This window comes from Anoplophora glabripennis, unplaced genomic scaffold (assembly GCF_000390285.2).
Source record: "Anoplophora glabripennis isolate ALB-LARVAE unplaced genomic scaffold, Agla_2.0 scaffold142, whole genome shotgun sequence".
Classification (NCBI taxonomy): Eukaryota; Metazoa; Arthropoda; class Insecta; order Coleoptera; family Cerambycidae; genus Anoplophora; species Anoplophora glabripennis.
In genome coordinates this window covers 695,577-709,421 of record NW_019416275.1, presented here as the reverse complement: position 1 = coordinate 709,421, position 13,845 = coordinate 695,577, and the positions used below count along the sequence as shown (strand labels likewise).

General features: G+C 33.8%; 1 pseudogene; it reads left to right on the top strand.

The window, feature by feature from the left end:
• Nucleotides 1-7,047: 7,047 nt before the first annotated feature.
• On the top strand, nucleotides 7,048-12,543 carry LOC111693170 (annotated as a pseudogene).
• Nucleotides 12,544-13,845: the final 1,302 nt, after the last annotated feature.

Below are 13,845 nucleotides of genomic sequence, written 5' to 3'. Positions count from 1 at the left end.
TCACAAAAGAAATGATGATTAAATTAATAAATTAATTATAAAAAATCAATATCTTTTAAAACCTGCTTTAAAAAATTTGATTTGATTGAATATTCACAAAGATATTCTAATTGTTTATAAGTACCTACAAAAATTCGACCAATGTTTAAACAAGCACCAGAGCTCTCCTAATTGACGGATTCGAATTTTGAAAGCTTGAGAGCCCTTCTATATGTGATTAAATTTTCAAGCATCTAAGGGCCTTGGTTTTTGCTGTGCACAATATTGAAAATTTGTATTTTTTTCAAAATCTGGATTGCAAAATTATTATGCAAAATCTATCGAACCGATTTGATTCTACATAACATGAAGTTTTCTTGAAATGAAGGTCCTATACCCAATTTAAAGACACCAAAAAAATTAATGATTCATTCGATTTGTAACTAGTCATATTTTGTAAAATATTTAATTACAAACATTTTTTTCCTCTTCCATTTTCTCGAATTTTTTTAACATATTGTGCCGCCAAAAGTTAAGCACACGTTTTTTTTTTATGCGCATAGAAAAATTTTCATGTCTAGTGATATTTGAGAGTCAAAAAGCCAAAAATCTCCGTTGATATACGATTCACCCAAATATGGACTTTTTGAAACAAATACCGTCTGGACTAAGGTGGTGTCAAGGTGGTACTCATTGTAGTGTTCAAAATATCTCAAAAACTCTTTCAAATTAATTAAAAAATGAACAGAGCACAAAATTTGATATATACGCACAAAATAGCACGGAAAAGTAATATTTCCTTGTCAAAAACAGAAAATGTACATATTTTCACTGAGGCGTTTCATCCTCCAAGTCCCATTATTTTATTTTTTGAAAAATAATTATAATGAGTACACACTAATACAGAAAATATCATATTTTTCAAAAATATTAGCTTTTGCAACGTATAACTTCCATGCTGAGACATTATAACTACAATATATTACAAAAGCCAAAAGTTAATATCCAGAAACGGCCCAATATTACCACATAAATAGAACAACTGACTAACAGCAATATTTTACCATGGGGGCCTATTGGCAATCCGTGCGTGAAATAAAAAAATATAAGACGTAAGCAGAAATATGGCAAAGATCGACGCGTACTGTATAAAGGAAAAGGAATCCGTGGAATGTGTTTGTTTCCATTCAACGTAACTTAATCAGAGATTTTTGATATATTGCGGTTTCCCTTTTCCCAAAAAACGAAATAAGGGCATAAATCAAATAACAGGTCTATCAAAAGATATTAAAGGCCAGAGGAATCATGTAAATTGCCCCTATTACTTCACTTCGTAAAGGAATCTAAAAAAGAATCACCATAATAAAATATAAATCAACCAATGCCAAAATTGCCTATTGAATTGTTTTTGAATACAAGATAAGAAAAATATTGCTGTTACTTTTACGAAACAATAAAAAAGGAGGATCGAGTAGTATCATTTTAAAAAAATGTGAATAATTAAAACAAAAGAGGTTATTCCATGTTCTTTGTTAAAAATAAACAGAATATTTTACAGGGCTCAGAAAATAACAAAACTTTGAAACAGATTAAGAAGACCTTATAATTTTGCCAAAAACATCAAATGCAGGATGCCTGCTTCTTAGCCATACACGCAAAAGATGTCGAAACATTATGATTTAACCAAACTTCTCTATATTTAAAAGTTGATCATATACAAAATTGGTGGTTTTTAAGGTGGCGAATTATTTATTTATAGTTTTGATGCCACTGATAGAGGGCGCCACCTACCACACATTGCACATTTATAAATAGCATAACTTTTTTGCAGCTTAGTAAATTTAAATAACCGTATACGTAAAAAAGTTATAACTTATTGAAATTGTTAGAAGTAACTGTTCGAGTTAATCGCTTTAAAATGTTCTTATGCGTATATCTAAATTTTGATTCACAAACCCCAGTTTTTCAAGTAGACTTGGACAGAAACAGCTACAATAAAATACGCTCAATAGTATTGTGTAGCAAGTGCAGAAAACGGATTTGAAACGAATAAGAAATTAGCATTTCTGCACAAGCTGCTCATTATACTTTTTCTACGACCACACTTTTTCACGTCTCCAGAAATTGTGTGTTTTAATTTGACGCGGACTGATATTTGTCTGAGTTGTGAAAAACTTGCCAATATTTTCAGGATATCAAAAAATAAGGACACCTTTTTAAATTTTTTTTTTCTGAAAATCGTTCGGTGATGTGTACTTTTTCAGCCCAATTTCAGACCCCAAAATACCGTTTCCTAGTATCATTGCTAAGCAACTTTTCCGACCTAGGCAGGGAAAATTAAATTTCCCGTGGCGTTTTTTTTATCTATACCTACTTTATACTCTAAATACTCATAAATACACGCATGTACTGGCGGATGCGGAAGCATTGAAACAGTAGCCTGCCACCTTTCCTTTGTTTTATATTCTACTTTCCAAATCCAAGCAACAAAGGGCCTACATGACCTCTGTGCTTGGGGCCTCCGTAACTCTTAATGGACCACTGCACACAGGCAAATCAACTCACACCAAAAATGCATTATTTAGTAAATATAACATTTTCCACGTATTAAACGTTTAGGTACACTTATAGTTATGTTGCAGTTTGTACAACTGTTAAACATGTTGAACAACTGTTGAACTTTACTCGAAAAGTCGGTAATATTGTTGCTGTTAATTATTTCTTCTTCGACAATATTATTATTATTAGCAAATTTCTCTTGGTCTCTCCCACTTGTAAATATTAAATCTGCTGTGTCTAGTTTATTTGTAAAATATGTCTCCATATACAGGGGGTTTTCTATTACAAATATCGTTAGGAGGCTGTAGTTTAATTTATATACAGTGTAGGAAAGTACCGATGGACTATCAGAAGTTACGTGAGAGCGATAAAGTAAGCCATAGAAATCCATGTGATAGACAAGGATGGCTATAATGAAGGCGTCTAATAGTCAACGCCCATTTCGCCCTTCCACAAATAAGAAGTGGATTTTATTTGTGGATCTTTTCCATTTAAAGGATTAATTTTTATTTAATTAAATTTTTTATTATTATTTTTTTATTAAAATTAGATTAAATTCAAACAAAAAAAATTTTTTTGTTTAAATTACTATGAAATTGACCAAAGTGGGATTAATTCAAGAGCGATTTTCTCAGAAACCGTTAAAGATAACGATTTGAAACAAGAGTACCTTTTTAACGTAAAACAGTTCGGGAAAACGGAATTTGCTGTCCAATTTGTTAAAAAGTCAAAGATGAAAAAGTTACACACGCAAAGTACCAAGGGCCCCCCCGTACCCACCCCAATGGACCTTGTGGAAATAAATGGATTAGTCCATCAAATTGCTCATCAAAATTTAGCTGTGTATACCAAATTTCATTCATTTATCACAACGCAATTGAGAGATATTGCAAAAAATTGATTTCCATTCCTCCCTCTTCAATGGGTCCCTGTGCCCTTAGGAAGCATTTCCGAACCCATGTTCGTATTAACTTTTTTACTTAGTTTTGATCATAGAATCGGCCTGTTCAGGGTTGGCAGCTAATTATGAGACACCCTGTATGCATGCGCCTGGGGAAGGTTCTGGAGTTCTGGAGTTGTGGGGAGGGTAGCAAAGCCACAGCACTTAGGCTCCATTGGGCCCCTTGTACTTCCTCCCATTAGAGAGATCAATCCACCTAAGCCGCCAGCCAGACTATTACAGTGAAAAAGGTGGGGACGTTGCTCAGGGTGATCTCTCTAATATGGGCCATTGAAGGCCAGCGTTCTCCCAACCTGGACTCTCTTGTTGACGAGACGGCAGTGCATTCACATAGTACAAGCAATACTGTCTCGTCTTCCTGTTCACAGCCCCTACAAAGAGATGTTTCACACTCCCCCATATTGTAAAGGTGTTTCCTTAGCTAATGCAGTGTTCAGTTTGAATACCTGTCACCAGGCGAAGATTTGACCTAGACATGGCCAGGTATTTTTTGGCTGTGTCTTTGCTAGGATACATTAAGAGCTCCTCAGCGAAGTGACAGCTAATCGTTTCATCCCACCGTTTTATGAATTCTTTGTGGGTGTGAACCTTCCTGGGGAAGGTTTACTTATACATTTTGTGAAAAGATACTGGCGCCACCTGTCCAATTAGATACTATATCTGTTAGTGTCCGCTAACCCTCCCTTTAGTGTTTTAATGTACAACAATAAACAATAATGAACTGTGTTCTGCGTAATCTCTTTTGTGATGAAAATGGTGAATATATCAATCCATTTATTACCTAAAATTAATCATCAAGAATTTACATTTTGATAAACTATTTCACTTAGAGCTACCAAAGAGCATCCATACAAAAGAGGAAGCTAAATGTATACACAAAAGAAACAAATTACTACAAAGTAAAGCAGGTACATGTCCATTAGCTTAAGAATAGAAATTGTTTGGGGGAATAAACGCGCCGGCGAGGAAACCGTGGGAACAAAATAGGATAAAAGATTTACTTATTCTTTTCTGTTGCGTTTACGGTGTACAGTTCAGGCATCTAATATTTAAATTGAGAGCTTTCCTTTGGCAATGCATTAAATTTAATAACGGCGAGCTGGAGCGAAGGAAGAAGTTGAGAGAACAGAGCCGTTCTTGTAATGCCTAAAAACGGGGAGTTTCTCTGATGTAAGGGCGCGATAGGTGGTGGTACTTAATGTTTAGTGTGGCCTTCGCCTCTGTACTTCTTAACGTGCCAGTTGCAGACACTCGAGTTAGCTCGAAGGCACTATAATAATTCGGTACTTAATATGAACATTTCCAGCGTATCTCCTCAGTGAAACAACCCTAGTAATCAGCCAAATGAATTTATATTCGAGTTTTGAAACACTATAACGTTATTGTTACGTTCTACATGATCTTTGAAGTGTGAATAAAAATTTTCTTTGATATCTCTAATTAAGTACACAATCCGATATTTCCATTCATGTTTAGCAATAAATGTATTCAATATTGTAAATCTCCCTATCGATGAAAAAATACAGCTATGTTTGATTATAAAGACCCAAGATCCCGAGCTGGGTATAACTCGGTTACCCATTTTTGGACACCCTGTAAAGTATATATATTTTTAAATGGGATGTTATTTTCTTTGACGTACAGGGTGTCTCAAACTTAATAGTATGGGCCTACTATAAGGATACAAAAAAATTAAATAAAATTTGGGACACGTGGTGTTAAATGGGATGAGGTAAGCTCAATTTTCAATAGAAAGTATTATCTTTGGGATTTGACAGAAACGACTAATGGGGTCATCAATTATATTTTTTCCAGAAACATACCCAAATGTTTTTAATGTTAATAAAACTCTCTTTTTCTAATAAACTTTCATTAGAGAAATTTTTCTATATTACTTCCCATTTAAAAGTTATAAGTAATATCGCCCCAAAAGACTCGCAAAAGAAATACCACCTAAAAATCACATTAGCGGTTGAAGGATCAAGTAGTCGTGGGAAAATAATTGAATGTTCGTTGTTTAAAGTGCATAAGTGTCATTGATAATAAATAAAAGGATTAAACTTGATAATTCTTTAATACTGGTAAAACAAAAGGTGATGATAACAATAAAAAATGAGACAAACACTTTCATGCTACATACATATTACAATTTATTCTCTATATGACCTCCTCTCATTTCAAGACACATATCCAATCATCGCCTGACTTCTTTGTGGGCTGCGTTTATTAATATTTCGCCGCTTAACTCATTACAAGCGTTTGTAATTTTTTCTTTCAAATGATTAATATCTCGCGAAGGTGTTTTGTAAACCTTATTTTTTAAAACCCCCATCAAAAAATCGAGGGGTGTTAGAGCTGGTGACATTCCGGGCCACTGAATAAGTCCATTAAGCCCAATTCATATTTCTGGGGAAAGTGTTATTTAAATATTGCTGCACAATCCTGGCCTTGTGGCGTTTAGCCCCGTCGTCGTGCTGAAACCATAGGTTTCTCCTTAGCTGCAAATGCACATTCTCCAGAAATGTAGGAAGTTCTTCTTGTAGGAGATTTAGGTAACTCACGCTGTTCAATGTATGTTCATAAAAATGCGGCCCAATTAAATGCCTACCGATGACGCCGCACCATACAGTTCCAAAATGGATTTACAATGTGAGGATTTTCAATGGAACAGTAGTGTTCGTTGCGCCTGTGTGGCAAACCGATTTTCGTCTGTCCAAAGAACGTGCTGGAAAAGGTTCTGATCAACAGTTTCTACATTTACTACAATTTGAGCTATGAAATTAAATCTGCTTTCAATGTGACGCTCAGGCAAATACTCCAAATTGTAAATTTTGTAGTCATGATACCCATTGGTCTTTAAAACTCGTTAAACGGCCGATTTAGGTATCCAAATTCAATTCCCGACTAGCCTGCTGTATAGAACTTCGTGGATTTTGTTGGAAATACTGTGTTACGTTAATAACGCTATGTTGATAAAATATATCTAAGTTTTTATTGCAACGTCGATCCCACGTAAGCGGGTAAGTACGCTAGTGTGTATCGACCTGAAGCCGACCGAGTTGCTTTGTTTACAACTGATCTGGCTGATGTTTTTATGTTCGTTTTCAGGAGTAGTATATCTTTTGGTTAGGTTAAGTTCAGTTCTGTTCTAACCGCGTATGCAGCACGCACGTAGTGTTGTTGTTGTCATAACCTGCATATTATTATTAAACAATCAAACGTTCGACATCGTTTTTCTTTACCGTCACTTCCTACCTAATTAAACATACTGTAACAGTCTAGTTGTATTAACATTGTGCCTTAAGGTACGATTCCGAACACGGCTGCAGACTGCAGACCGCAGACTGCAGAACACAGACTGCAGCAGCAAACCGCCAGCGTCACTACTGGTTTGTATGATTTTATATGCAGTGCATTCTGAACACAGCGTCACTGTCGCTTGCGGTCACGTCACGCTGCCACTGCAGACCGCTCTACCGATCAAGAACCAGTCGTGACGCTGACCGCAGAGTGCTAACACGTGGTTTTTAATTGTTTAAAAAATAATAATGAGTTTTTTGGAATCAGAGGAAGATAAATTAATAAACATAATATCAAAACATCAAGTTATTTATGACGCAGGCCACCCTAGTTATCGTAATAATCTAGTAAAAGAAAACATTTGGAACAACATAGGAGAGGAACTCAATAAAAACAGTGAGTAGTTTTTTAGGTTGTGTTCTTTATTTATTCATTAGTTGCCGTATATCACGAGACATTCAATTCATTATGTTGCGCAGTCAATAGCGGCGTCTTGCCAGGAAACTGCGCCGTATTCGCTACAGAAAAAACCTTTAAGTTTGTCTCTAATTTGAAATCCTTTACTATTAGAAAATCCTCCAAAACAAGCAAAATTATACATGTTGTCCTGGATGGTTTCTTCATTATTATAATTAAAAACTGTAGCATTATTTTCTTCGAGATAACCATCACGAAGAAGATTGTGTAAACAACAAGCTGTTAATGTTAGATCATCAACTACATCTGGGGCTACAGCAATAGGTGTATAAAATACTCTAAACACTTGACTTAATAGCCCAAAAGCGTTTTCTGTCACTCGACGACCTCTGCACAGTCTGTAGTTATAAATTTGTTTCTCTCTTTCTAATCTTGCCACCCTTCTAGAATAAGGTTTCATCATATAACTATCTAGTGCAAATGCTTCGTCTCCAATCAGAAAATGTTGTATCATTACAACCGTACCTGGTAAACGTTTCGGTGGTGGGATATTGAATCTCTTAGTTGCTATTTTCTGACCAATCACAGATTTTTTAAATATGCCATTGTCAGATTCTTTGCCGTAAGCACCAACATCAACTGCTATAAATTTATAATTTGCATCCACGATAGCTAATAACACGACAGAAAAATAATCTTTATAATTGAAAAATAGTGATCCACTATTTTTAGGTGCTCTAATACGCACATGCTTACCATCAATTCCTCCAATGCAATTGGGTATATTCCATTTCTGCCAAAAATCTTGTTCGATACGTTTCAAATCGTTTTCAGTTGGAGGTGTCATTAAAACTGGCATTAATTTCTGTCTCAAAAACATAAGTACACATTTGACAATTCGGGATATGTAGGACTCTGATATACGGTATGCAAATGATAAGGATTCATATGTTTCCCCTGTTGCCAAAAATCTGTAACAAACAATTTGTTTATATAAATAATAATTTACAATTCAATTTGCAGGTTAAGAATGTAAGAAAACATGGAAATTCATCCGCGACGGTTACAGTAGGTTTAAAAAGAAATATAAATTAGGTACTGGTTCCGGTGCCCCAAAAAATTTAAAAAATCAGAGACACCAACAATTACTATTCCTAGACGGTATTTCCCAGCACAGATTTGGAGGTTCGAATATACGAACGTCATCACAGGAATTTACAGAAAATGAGGAAGAGGCTGATAAATTACGTTCTAAGAATCAAGTTCCCGTGAGAGAGTCTACAGACGAGGTTCCGCCCAGTAATAATGAAACGCAAAATGGTGATGACAACGTAACTGAAACACTAAATGATGAGTCCAGAGAACAAACGCCCACAGAACAAACACAATCAAAAGAAAAGCGCCGAAAACGTAACATGGAAGATGAACTGTTAAAGATGTGGAAAGAAAGAGATGAAAAAAGACAAAAATTATTGGAAACAACTTTAAAAAAGAAAGACGACGATGTGGAGTTGTTTAGCCGTCACATTTCTGAAGTATTACGAAACTTGCCACCACTTCAGAAAGCAGAAGCAAAGAAACAGTTAAGTATAATCATATCTGATTATGAGATCAAGGCAGCAAGAAATGCATCTACAACGCCAAGTTCAGCTCCGTCACATTACACATCTTCCTCTGGTTTTCTTGCATCATCTTCTTCATCGGAGTATCATACATCTCCTGTGGCAAATAATACCTACGCTTTGCCAGGACCTACTCCACCACATTACTTACCAAGACCGGTAATACCACAATATTCTCCCCTTAGTGCCATGACATTCTCACCAGAACCTATTGAATTATCATTCCCCTTCGGTCTCGGACCCTTCGGTCAATTATTTGATTTTTCCGAACCGAAAATCTTCATCTTCATTTCATCGCAATGTCGCTTCCAATTTTGTAAAGGTTCTGTAATCAGGAGTGAGGCGCTTTGGATACCTTTCTCGATATAACTCTACAGCTCTTCTTAAATTTTTTTGTGACTCGCCGGAAATTAGCAACATATCAACTTTTTCTGAATGAGAAAACATTTTGTAAGCACAAAAATTATACGTTTAAAACAACGAATATTCAATTATTTTTCAACGACTACCGCTAATGTGATTTTTAGGTGGTATTTCTTTTGAGACTCATTAGGACGATATTGCTTATAACTTTTAAACGGGAAGTAATACAGAAAAATTTCTCTAATAAAAGTTTATTAGAAAAAAGAGAGCTTTTTAACAGGAAAAAAATTTGGGTATTGTGCAATATCTTATCAACTTCGACGTCACCTGTTACATGAGTGTTGCACAATAATGAAAAAGTAATATTAACGGTCGGTAGAAGGAAGCACAAAAAACAAGCGCTTAGGTAGGGAATTCTGGAAGGAAGCCTAAATAGTCGAAGATAGGCAGTTGAAGTGAGAACAGTGTGCAGATGGGTAATAAGACGATCGGCGGGTAGTGTGATAAAGTAGTGGAAAATTAAGTGATTAACCGGTATTAGTTAGCAGGTAATATTCCCTAAGTACTTTGTTGTTAATTGTTCTATGTAATCTTATGATTGTGATGGTTATAGATGTTTCATGATAATAATTCTTTGTATGTTTAGCTTTCATTGTCTTACGCTCAGGGGCGTATATTTTTCTAAGATAAAATTGTTACAATTATTATTAAAGATTGCTCATTATTTATTACATGTTAAAATATGTATATTTTGTCGTGACTGCCCAGATATTGCAATAGCAACTTCTTTGTTTCACTTTTAACTTGTTTTATCACGATTACGTTGTTCTTTGATTTCTTGTTCTCACTTTATGTCATACGCATATAAGAGCTTTGTTGTATTTACTAACATTTTCGCCCTTGATTATTATTATTGTTGTTGTTCCCCGAAATCTCAACTCATAGCTGGATTGCCTCCCGTATGGGACTCCAGTACCTTACCTATTATTATTATTATTGTTGTTGTTCCTCTGAAATCTCAAATATACCTACTTTTATGGAGTAAAGTTAGAATAACGGAGTTGTTACATTTAGTGGTAGTGTTCCTCAAATATATTAATGGAGCTACAAATTAAAAAACAAGGGGCTTTCCGCAGCTAATTCTTGTCTACATTTTCAAGAAAATTGTTATTAGATGGAATCAATTGCGGCAATTAAAGCTTTATGAAGAAAACCATCGTAAAACCCTTGATAAAGTCGCTGTAAAGTTTTAAATACGAGCCACCTCACATTAGGCATGATATACTCCAGTTCTACAAGTGTAAAATTGCAAAAAAGTTGACATGAAATGCTTTTGAGCTTTTCTTGTAATTGTTGTCATTAGATAAATAAAATTTTATTATAGATTTTGTAAAAGCTGGAAGATGAATTGCAATTATTGTTGCAAAGCAAGTGTATATCCAAATGAATTTCTATTTATTCGTTTTCGGGTTTATATGGGGATAATGGGTGAAAATATGAACGAATCATTTTTAAGGAGTGGACATTATTTTATATTTATCTTACCTATAGGCTCTTAAGTCGAAGAAATCGTTAACATAATATGAAGAAGCAGAGATATGCTATTACAGTATTACCATTGAAATAAAAATAAGTTGTAAAAAAGTGATTTGTTTTTTATTTCTGAATTTATATTCACTTTTTTACTTAAAATGAAATTGTCTTACATCTTTTATGACTTGATATACAATAATAATTTATATACTGTTGACATTGTAGGTATCTAATTATATTTACAGTCGTTTGTACAATATTTGTTACTGATTACACTAATGGTCAAAACATAGAGGTAACTATATTAATGTCTACTTCTGTACAACGGATCGTACTGATTACATTTTGCATAAAGTGCGTTAATGCAATGACAAAATATTAATTCATTAATGTATTTAAATATTTAATTAAAATATCCAACGGGACGAGACCCAATAACAGAATAAGTTTCATAAAGAGTACACTACAAATTACCGTGAAAAATAATAAACACAAATTTACCGATAACATACAAACTAAAACTAAAATACATCTAAGAATATACAATACATATTAAAAATTTTGATCAGCAGGTAAAAAATATGTCTGTAATTGTACAAATGAACAGATCTAATCGATACTCTATTAGTGACTGACTATTTATCATGTGATATATAGGAGATTGTATATGTTAGTTTTATATTTCTTAATGTAGAAAAGTCAATTACTTCTATTATTAATTCTAGGGTCATGAAAATCAATCAATGACAATAGAGACAAACAATTGACATTATCATAGAATCAAACAGCGTTTATCATAGCGTTAAACAGACACAACACACAACTGTCATACTCCTCCTGTTTTCTCTTCTCTTAACCCATTAGCGGCCAAAGGTGCGTAAACGCACGCTTTTATTTTAAATTTTTTTTTGAGATCGTCCGTAAAATTCTATGCTTTACTACCTACAGAATCTTATGCCAACAGTCCAGAGAGTGTACTAGTATTTTTAGTAATTAAAAATAATATTGTTTTAATATTATTTTTTTAAGGAAATATGGAATTTCAAACTTTAGAACACATTTTCAAACAAATATTTTTCTGTTAGTAAAAATGAGCTAGACTATTTTTTTTTTTGAGCCAGGCGTAACTAAAAGATAACTATTTTGATAGTCATGTAGTTTTGTTTTTACTCACGTTTTCAAAACGATGGTCATAATGATACATATGTATATGTAGTGGATGCGTATACGCACCTTTGGCCGATAACGATTGACATATTTATTCACTGCTATGCAAGTCTGGACAAATCTCGGCATATAAAATACAGGACTTGTCAGAACATCTATCAGTTCATTATTAGCACAGTGTACTTCTCGGTTTTCCTTTGTGTAAAAAAGTGTAGTTTTTTATAAAATATTGTTTGACCTAAAGTTTTCTGTAATCCATAATAGTTATTTTTTCGGATACATCCAGTGCCAATACGAGGCAAGAGATTTTTTATTTGTATAGAAGCTATAGAGGTATAATTTTGTTTATATTATTGCAGTCATTTGTCAAAATGGGAAATGAAAAGGGCACTAACCACTAGAGAGTTACTTGCTCTTTTAGAAGAGGATTCAGATTGTGAAAATGCTGAATCGATTGATGTTGCTTATGTGCCGCCAAAAACAGATAAAATTACAGATGAAGAAAATATGATAATACTATTGAACAAGAGGGATTACAGACGGATATTTCAGGAACGTATGAAATACAATCAAGTACCTATAGAAGATATTGATGATGATTCAGAAGATGACGTTTCACTGAGCGAAATTCATATCAGTTAAGTATGAACAAAATAAGGCAACAAGATCAGCATTTAGACCAATCTCATCCAATTTACCCAATAATAAACCATGATCTAGACGGTCAAATGCTTTTGAAAAGTCTGTATAGACAAGGTTCAATTGACTATTATGATCTAAAGCTTCTATAATAAATTGAATTTTGCAGCAAAGGTTAAAAAAACATGTTGCTCTGGTACAATGATATTACTTGCATAATTTGATAAATAAGAATAGGTAAACAACATGTTCAAAAATCTCAGATAAATTGCTTAATATAGCAATAGGGTGATAACACCGGACATATTCTTGAAATTTTCCAAACATCTGGAAAAGCAGTGGTTTTTATAATGAGGTTGAAAATTATACATATTGGCTCACACAGAACAATGCAACTACCTTTAATTAAAAATGCCGGAATGAGATCAGGGACCATACTCATATTTGCCTTTATCTTTTCTACAGCCGTCAGAATGTCGTTATTATGAATTGAATTTACCATAAAAGAGATATTATTAATACATACATTATACATTATTTGCATTTATAAAAGGACGAGAATCGATATAGGCACTGGAAAAATAATCAACAAAATTATTGACAATAACATGAGGATCATGCGTATCATTAGTATTGTGAGTCTTACATTTTTTGACATTAATAAATACTCAAAATTTTTTAGGGTTAGACTTAATAGATATTGTTAATATATTTATTGTAGACAATTTAGTTTAGTGGTAGCTCTAATGTAAGATGTTTAAAGTATTCATAATCATCCAATGTTTCTTGCACAGTATTTTTTCCACGGTTTTGCTTTTTGCTTAACAAGCGATATTATGTTATAGACAAACCAAGGGGGATACCGATTAAGGACTAAATTCTCTTTTTAGGAACATATTTAACAAATAATGAGTGAAGCATATTATAAAATTCTGAAACGGCAGTAACATCACCAGTCAATAGATGCCAATTCATGATAGAAATGGAAAGTTAGCTTTTTTTAAATTACAACCACCTAAAGATTTAAGAGCAAAATGCATATTATTAGGTGATAATAAAAGCTTGGTTTCAATTACTAGGGCTGGATGATGCAGAACTTCTGGCAGCAATACGTCAAATGATCTCAAAACATTGCAAATTTCATTAGGTAATACTAAATCTAAAAGTCGACTTTTAAAATTTGGAACTTATTGTTGTAGTATAACATACCCGGGTTCGATAAAAAACAATATATCGTAGTTGTGGCCAAAAAAATGTGTGATCGTCATAAGGACTACCTACGTTGTGTGTATCCATTTTTAATTG